Source organism: Bidens hawaiensis, unplaced genomic scaffold (assembly GCF_021521415.1).
Source record: "Bidens hawaiensis isolate Kalapana, Puna unplaced genomic scaffold, B.hawaiensis_p1.1 tig00023286_1, whole genome shotgun sequence".
Taxonomy (NCBI): Eukaryota; Viridiplantae; Streptophyta; class Magnoliopsida; order Asterales; family Asteraceae; genus Bidens; species Bidens hawaiensis.
In genome coordinates this window covers 313,752-323,733 of record NW_027493654.1, presented here as the reverse complement: position 1 = coordinate 323,733, position 9,982 = coordinate 313,752, and positions in this window count along the sequence as shown.

The following is a 9,982-nucleotide window of genomic DNA, read 5'->3' as shown; positions in this document are numbered from 1 at the left end:
GGATATTTGTCGTGGTATTGGTATAGGTTATTGTGTGACGGTCATTGCACTTGTCACAACTAGTGAAATTATGGTATTTGTATTGTATCTCAAGCATTAATGTATTCACTAAATAAATCATATTCTTTGGTATTAATGTCTACTATTCCTAATTGTTTTTCTTGTACGTTATGTTATATAATATGACTATAAATCATATTTAATGTTAAGTTGTTCAAAGTCTCAGAAATATATAAATTAAAAGTACGTTTTTCTTTTAGACGGATAGATAAAAACAAATCGTAGTAGCGCATATATATATATATATATATATATATATATATATATATATATATATATATATATATATATATATATATATATATATATATTAAATTGGAAATTTAAACATCCGAATTGAAGTACTGCTTCGTCATATGGAGCACCATTTCGAGATTTCACCATTCCGATCAAAAGTCATTAAACTCAGTTTGAAATTCGGAAAAAAAATTTAACGGTATTAAAGTTTTCTTTAACAAGGCCCGGTGAAACAAAATAGAACAAAAATGGGACTAGTGAAAAAATAATAATAATTTTGATGATTATAGACCAACGGTAAAAAGATGATTACTCGAATCAAATTGCCAATTAATTTCAACTCATGTTTTTTTTTGTCGTCAAACTAGCTAGAAGTGTAAAAAAACCGGTTACCCGGAAACCTGACCGGTTTGTTCCTAAAACCAGTTTATGCCAAACCGGTTCCTAAACTGAACCAAACCGGAGGTTCGTATAGCGGTTTGGGTATTTCACAAGCGGTTTACTGAACCGGTCCGGATCAATTTGAGTAGTTCTATGCTTAAACCGGTTTTAAACATGCAAACCTCAACCGGTTCGGTTTGTAAAAACCGGTTTTGTACACATCTCCTACATTCTAATATTTAAATAACCGAACTTGCGGCCCACATCTCAATGGAGTTTGATAGCCCATTTAAATCAAGTCTAATACCATTTATTCTTAAGCCCATTCTTGTTTTATTTTTTTGTTTTCGAAAGGTTAATTTATTTACAGAAAAAAAAATGGGAAACTTACAAGTAACTTTATAACGATAAACCAGCGGGGTTTGCCCTAATGGTCAGGAACATGATGAATGATCCGGATGTCCCGGGTTCGAATCCTGATTCCGACTGGATTTTACCAGAGCATTAAAACCTGTCGTGCCTCGGCGGGGTGAGCCAACTGGGTTTTACCGAGAACGCCAAGCCAAACTCGGATGCCAGCGTGGATCCCGATCATGTCAACATAGTTGGCCTGAGTGGGGTGGCGGGGCGCGACGTGTTTCTGCAGTGAGATAGCTTAACTGTGAAAGTCACCGTTCGAAAAAAAACTTTATCGATAAGTTACAAAAGTTGAATCTATATTACTGTTCCCACTCCAATGAGGATCTTTTGCTCCGGTTCTCCACCCGAAGAATTGATCTTGATATCATTTATAACGTTTTCCATCGAGAAAGGTTTTCCATTAAAGATTAGCATTGCTTGATTTCCAAATAGACCAGCACGTAATCGCCAAAACTGCTTGTACCGCAAGACCTTCCTCCTTGTTCTTATTATGTTTGCAAGGATATTCAAGTAAATCCCGAACATGAATGAAGTGAAAAAGAAGCGACGGTTTGACCCAATCATGCACAATTGACCCGCCATTTTTGTTATATGGCATTGCAAGGTTATGTGTAACGTTGATTCTGGGGGCTACTTCACAAAACCCGCAACTCCAGTCGTCCACGTCATACCTTGATAAATTAGTGCTACTTTAATAGAAACATGATCAAACAATGATAGTCATATAAAACAATTAACCTTAATTAGAACCCATTTTAACCAAAACTAAAAAAATCGACTACCTATTGTTCCGAGTTATCAATTTCCCAATGTAGGTCTGTTGTGTAGGTCAGTTGATTAAGGGGGTGTAAGACTTGGAACAATAACCTAAAGGTCGTGGGTTCTAAACCGATTCTAAACGACCATCGTCTTGCCGCTAAGTGAGACAGATTTACCTCTCATGTGATGAGCCTGGGACGGTCTGACGTGGGCCAGTTTACGTGTCCGAAAAAACAATAGTTGATCTAGACCCATCCAAACTGCTCCAAGCCCACAAATCCGTATTACCATTGAACCTCATTTTGGAAATTAAATTTATGTAACTTACCAATTCATTTTTGTCGGACATTCCAAAGCCGTTTTAATTCATTATTCTTGTAAATATAACGTTCTTTCACTGTAACCAATTCCCACAATTTATTCATCATTTTCTTTCTATATAACCATACTAATTTTTATCCCACATATTAAGGGGTTGTTTTATATTATTTGTTTATTTTTTTTTAAAAAAAAATTATTGTATGAAAGTTAATAATATACTTATGGTTTGATGATAAATTGTTTAACAAATAAATGAGATGTTATAACTTGGTTTAAAAACTATATGAGTTTGATGATATCCAAGACGCATTTATTTTTTTTACTATAAAATTGGTTTTTTCATTATAAATAATATATATCTTTATTTAAATAAATAAGATATTAATTTTTAGTATATCCTTACTTTATGGGATTTTTATATCAAATATTATGTGAGATTAAATTTTAATTTAATGGATTGTTATAACCCGTTTAAGAAATATCTGGGTTTGATAAGACCCGCGTACCCGTGAATTTGGGTCAAATGCATGAGAAACCTCTATTTAAAAAATCAAGCAAATCTGTTGACTCCAAAAACAGGGGGGGCGACCACATCGCGACACGTAGGATTTTTGGGTTTTCGTTTATATATATTATAGATAGATTTTTCATCTCAAATTTGTAAATGTAATTAATCACTTTAATTGAGTCATTTAAGCTCGTTCTCTTTAAACTAACCATAGATATAACCGCTTCGTCTCCTCGTCTACTGCAGACACCTCATACCTACACGCTACAAAAACTATAAAACTATCCAAAGTAGACTCCGATCTACCAAAACAAGTGTTACAAAATAATAGAATAGGATCTGATTAATGCAATATATGCAATGAAAATTAAATGTTTAAAGTGCTAAAAACATGCCTAAAAGTGTTTAATGAATTGTGTTATTTTGTTTTGCTTGATGTGTTATGCTCCCAACAAAAGAAAATTATGTATCCGCCACTAACAATACCCAACTAATTACCATCCACAATCCATATTCGAAACTTACGAATATATATATATATATATATATAAATATATATATATAAACTTGAAAAGCTAAAGTGTTACTGTTAAGAGGTTGTTTGATTAACCAGCGGGGCTTGCCCCAATGGCCAGGAACATGATGGATGACCCGAATGTCCCGGGTTTGAATCCTGATTTCGACCGGATTTTACCAGAGCATTAAAACCTGTCGTGCCTTTGGACGGGGTGAGCCAACTGGGTTTTACCGGGAACGTCAAGCCAAACTCGGATGCCAGCGTTGATCCCGATCATGTCAACATAGTTTGCCTGAGTGGGGTGGCGGGGCGCAACGTGTTCGCGTAGTGAGATAACTTAGCTATAAAAGTCATCGTTCGAAAAAAAGAGGTTGTTTGATTGCCTCTTAATAATTCTGTTAATAGTCTATATTTGAATCGGTCAGAGATAGAATATGTTTAGTTCATTTAAAATACATCTATTAATAATTAATAGGGTCTCTTAATGTTACTTATTAATCACTCAATCACTCAAGTCTCTTAATAATTCAGTATAATAATGCCAAACATTAAAAGGACAAATGAGAGAGTGTAGAGTTTATGTAGATAATGCCAATTATGGGGACATATATCGGCTATCCTATCGTGTATTTGTGTGCTAGACACGTTGCCAAAGGCTCCATTACTATTTACAAGTGGACCAATATTTGTTTCGTCATATTTGGTATAAACTTCAATTATATATTGTCTCATCGCAATTCTAGACTCCTTTTTTGGACACCATTTATCTTCAAAGTTCAAATACAAGACGTTCACGGCGCACACATATATAAACCGGGTTCAATCAAGAACTCGATAACAAGCTATTTATTTATCTGTTTAAAAAAGTAGTATAAAAGATAATTGGACAACAAGCTATCCTGCTAACCCATTTTGAATTGTAAAATTAAGTCTTTTAAAAAATACGTTGACTGATCTTGGAGTCATAACATTACTATGCATGATTCGTAGAGCTCAGATATGTAACTTCACAGCTTCAGACGCGAGGAAAACAAAAGTGTCAAAAGGAAAAGGTATAAATGATGTTGGTTGTTAAGACACGTCTTCTCATGTTTAGTCACATATCATGAAGCAACTTGACCAACTGTGAAACCACTACTCTCTAACTGAATCCGAAACCGACCAATATTACCCATCATTCTTGGTTATCTTTACCCTTTTGTGGTTCTGGTTCTGAGTTCTATCTGGTGCGGTCTACTTTAGATCCGATAATCATCACCCTATAAAAAAGTATCACGTTACCTTAGGTCAAATCAAGTTTAAACATAAATAAAATTAAGTTGAAATGAGGAGTTATACTCATTTTGGGCTTATGAGAGGCAGGGCCGACCCAACTGTGTATCAAACCCAAGCTAGAGCTTTGGGCCCATTTTAAATAGAGTTATATATCTAACACATATATTATTTATTCTTATACCACAGTGGTGGTATGTCTCCGTTTTTCTTTGTGATGATAATGGTGACCAAGGTTCGAGTCTCATACCTCTCAACAGATCCAATATTTTTTAGAGCACAAAAATAACAAAATAATCTCTCTATATTTCACCCACCTCTTTTCTATTTCTATTTCTATTTGTCTGTTCGGCATGTGTCTTAAAAAAACTAATTTTAAATTAAAATATGTATTAATTCAATGACTATGTTGTTAAAAAAAATAAATAATAATTTAAGCATATGTTCCTAATTAGCACTCAAAACTTGTTTCGAGTTCGTAAGGTTAATATTCAGACATTATCTTATCCAATTTATTTTTTCTCGAAATTAAAATGATATAGGTGCATTATAATTGTAAGCGTCAATGTTAAAAAAGACCAATATGTGTGTTGTTTTCCACATGATGTTTTAGTATTCTCCTATCAAGTTGTATCATGAGTGTTTCAACATATTTAAATTATTGTTGTATTGTTTAAAGACAAAAATATTATATACTAGGTTATATAAAATAGAGTATCTAAAGAGAACGGAAACTATTTTAGTTAAAAATTTAATCTAATCATTTAATTGAATGTGAAGCCAAGTGACTTTTCTTTTGGAAATTACAACTCTAAATTTATAGAAAAGGCCTCTGATTTTTTACTCGCTTTAGGCCACCAAAATTCTTGGACCGGCCCTGATATGAAAACAGCTTGGCCAGCTAATTATGTAGATTCGGTTTTAAGACTTACTATTATGAATGCTCTTAAATCATAATTAGATTAGGACGTTGTGGAGCATGATTTGTTTGGTAAGAAAGTATCGTTCTTGACACTTTTGACATAACTTAAGATATTAAAGTTTTCTTATAGCAAAACGTAACACAAATATTTAGTTTCTAGATAAAACTATAAAGAAATATAACACATATATGATATATCATCATGTTAACAATAAGACTCAAACAAACAACTACAAATTCAAAAACCAACTAAAGAAATATATTGGATATGGAGCAAAAAGAAGCTAGAAAGAGTAAGAAGCATATTTCAATAATTACAAAGATGAGCATATCATGCATAATGGTATGGCCAAAAGCACCTAAAAGTTAGGAAACAATCATTTTGCAAAATCTCATGATGTTGTTCTATAGCTATTATCCTCAAATTAAAAAAAAAAAGTAAATAAAAAGAAGAGTAGTTTGTAACTTTGCATCTCTCTAGGTGTTATTGAAGCTTGTTAATTTTGATGATCTCAACTCCATGATTGCAATAACTATGTTCCTTCTCTTTTTTATATGTACTATATATTTTTTCATGATATATATTTGCCCTTAAATAAAATATAAGTTGTTTTAAAAGCATGTATGACTACTTGACCACCTTTAATGATAGTAAAAAGTGATTTGTACAAAAGTATTAAGTATGCAAGACTAATTTAACTACCTTTCAATGATATCAATAAATACTTTAAGTACTAGAAAAGCTTAATAACTAAAAATGGGCACATATTTCTGTAGAAAACAAGTGATGGTTTTGGCCTTTTAGGGCACAATATAAACCTTCGATCTTTCAAACGTGCTATTCCCTAATTGATTAAAGATCAAATATAATTATTTGGTTTACTTTATTACAACATAACTATGGGCTATGACCTATGACACACAAAAGAATAACATAATCAATACTAATTATTCATAATATATATATATATATAATATTTCTTTTTTATAATTTACATTTTACATGTAGTCGAATCCATGGACTAAGCTAACAGAAATCTGATGGGTCTAATGAATCATTTTACATGGACTGACCTAATATCTCCTTGAATTGATATGCACATAGCGAAGGGCAACAAGTAACTCGAAGAAATGCAAACCGACAAGTAACTTGAATTGGTATTAACCCGGGCTTGCACTTTGATTCGGGAAGCGAGCATGAATTTGTCTTATAATTATAAATACCAAGAAACCGAGTTTTAGAAGTTGTAAAATTTACTATTGTGATAAATAAGACAAAAGGCATACTAGGATAGTTGTATATCTATAAGATAGTTAAAAGGACCCCAAGTGTAACCAAGGGCCAAGGCTTAGTAGAGGTGATGAAACAAGGTGTGATGAGTGTGTTTGAGACCATAAAGAGAGTAATGAAGGTGACTGACATGATATGGATGTGATCATAGAGTTGAATGTCAAATGCTCGTTACTAAACTCCCAACAAGATGGCGTGACTGGCGTCAGGATAATGCTAAAACAATAACACCGTTGATAAGCGCCATTAAAGTAATACCGTCATTTTTCTATAGGATGATGACATTGGAGAAGAAATAGAGGATGAAAGCAACAAGTCTTCGAGGGCTCATACCTAAACAAAGTACAATATATCTTTTGTATTATATTATTGTGTGGTATACAATGACAATATGTACACCAAGCTAATTAAAACCTAACGGGTTGTCTAACAACCTGTTATATAATAGGCTAACCCGGTTTAAATTGACTTTTAATTTTCCTTTTAAACATAATGAGAATACTATTAAAAAGAGAAATGAACATATTAAATATGATATCTGATGCCATAAAAACACTCTTCTTAAATTCAAAATTAGGAAAACAAAAATCTAAATACTTTAGAAAATGAGATGAATATGTAATTTGCCATCCAATATCCATCTTTTTTTTCTTCTAGATTCGTATGTATATACATATGTATTATGTAGATGTAAAGGGAGAGTCAAATGCATAGATGAGTTGAAGTGGTTAGTTTAAGTTTTCCCATAAAAGGGAGGCCAAATTGCCAAAATGACAACCCATCATCAAAGTGTCCGTACAATTAATTTAGTTTGTTTAATTCTTCCCTTTCATGGTGTTGCTTGTTTTATTTGTATAAAGATAGATACTTATTTTATTTATTTTTGTGTTACATTATTGTATTATATTTAATTTGTGATCAGTAGTAACACGATCAGTAGTAACACAACAAGCCGAGTAATAATAATAATAATCGTTATCGAAAATTTTTTGAGAGCTCTTCATATCTTGCGTTCACATAATCAGGAAAAATGTAATTTGCATTGGGAATGTGACATTCAAGAGGCTATAGCAAAAACACGCTGAATTGAAATTAAAACCGAAACATCTCCGATTATACGCTTACCATGTATCATCTATCAAAGATGTACATTATTTTATTTTTACAAATTTTATTAAAAACCAATAGTATTAAAACATGAAAATGTGACAACTTACAAGTAGCAAGAGACTAAACAACATACAAGAAAAGAAAAGTACAATACAGTCCCGAAAAACATGACTCAAATTACAAGGGAAAATTAGCAAAATTGTACTTACATCATTTCTCTTATTCTAAGCTAGAGCGTTTACTTATATGTTTCATCCATATATTTGGAATTTAAAATATCTAATATATAGTTTTTTCTTTTTATTAAGTAAAATTTAACTTTTTAGAAAAAAATAAACGAAAGAAAAACTAAATGTGTGAATCATTTATCAATAAAAGGTTGTCATTTATGTCATAAAACAAAAATTTTAGTAAATTTGGTTTTATGAAAACAATGCTTGACTAAGATAGGGAACCAACAAATAAATAATAATTATCACATTGAATAATGATCTAAATCACAAAGGTTTTGGGTGACGCGTATGACCTCGAAAGAATATTCATGAACAGGATCCACCACCAAAAGCATATCAAATATATATATATTTTTTTGAACGGCAGATTAGGATCACTCACGGACTACTGGAGTATCATCGTGTCACCAGCAGAACCACGCGATCATATCCATCTCCACTAGGCAATAATGCCTAACCACTAATTCAGGAGAAAACCCAATAAATCTTGGGAAAACCCCTTATGGGATTCGAACCCAGGACCTTATGGTCCCTAAGCCTTATACCACCACCAAGATGCCACTAGGCTAAATGCATATCAAATATGAAGGGCATATGTGGTAATTCATGTTTTAAACATCATCATTGAAGGCAATGGCATATATAACAATATTACATCTCATAGATAAGTAAATCACAATATTACATAACATTTTAGATATAGATTCACTTGAAAGTTGAAAGTATGACATATGACCATTTTATTTTCCTTATGTAAAAGTTTTTACTTTCATATGTAAGATTTACATTCACTTGAAGTATAGATATTATTGCATATATTCAAAGCATATGTTGAATTAACCGATATGAGTTTCATTACCGAGTATCGTCATTACAAGCCTTCACTTTAGTCACGAAATAGGATACGTGAAAAAAATGCAAATATATATACAATGTAAAACTATATCATGTAATCACTATAAATTCAGATATAAACAATTTCTTATCTTAAGAGGTTTGTTTTCAAAACAAAAATTTTACTATTTACAATGATTAATTTAACGATTCAAGGTACCATGACGGTTTTTTATGATAGAAAATCACATTAAGAGTACACCTGTATGTTGTCACTATTGTTGCCTTACAAAATTAAGTTTTTCAATGTGTTTTTTATTATATGTTCATTTTGGGACATTCTTTTATCTATACCTCCATTGAGTTAATATTTTTAAAGCTTGAAAGTTGTTTTTGTTGTTGATAATTTAAAGACCACATTAATGAATTGTGTTGCTCAATATATATAAAATATTAGTGTGACTTGATACTTATGCATGATAACGACTTGGGGTATCTAGCAATAACGACTTGTGATAACAATAATGGTGTTATTTTTGTAATAAATATATTATGATAGTACATTGACAATGATATGTTATATAACTAGCTATGACTAGAGTCATTCAATATATAGGCATTGCTTGTTTATTTGTACATTTTGTACATGCTTTGAACAACATATGTATATCCAAAGTACATTAGACTCAACATACTCCCTAGGCTTTGAAACTCTACTAATATTCTTCATACTTGTCCTTGAACATAGTACAAACAATTTATTCACGAGACACGAATATAAGATACATACCTACACGACTTTAACAGACAACATGTAAGACCTTAATAGATTTCTTGTACTAAATAGGTAGACACAAATTTACATGTTAATTTTCGTGTTTAAATAGGTAAAATACTTGTTTACCTTTTAGGCATATGTTAAGTACCTGGTTAGATTTTTATAATTAAATATATATAATTATAAGTTATCTTAAACCCTAAATTCTTAAAACATTCACACTCTCTGTTTCTCAGCAGTCACCACTCACGAACATTCCCTCTCTGACTTTTGTTTTACTAAACAGGTTGTCAAATATATGTTTCTAAATAGCTCTTATCGTGTATTATCGTATACCAG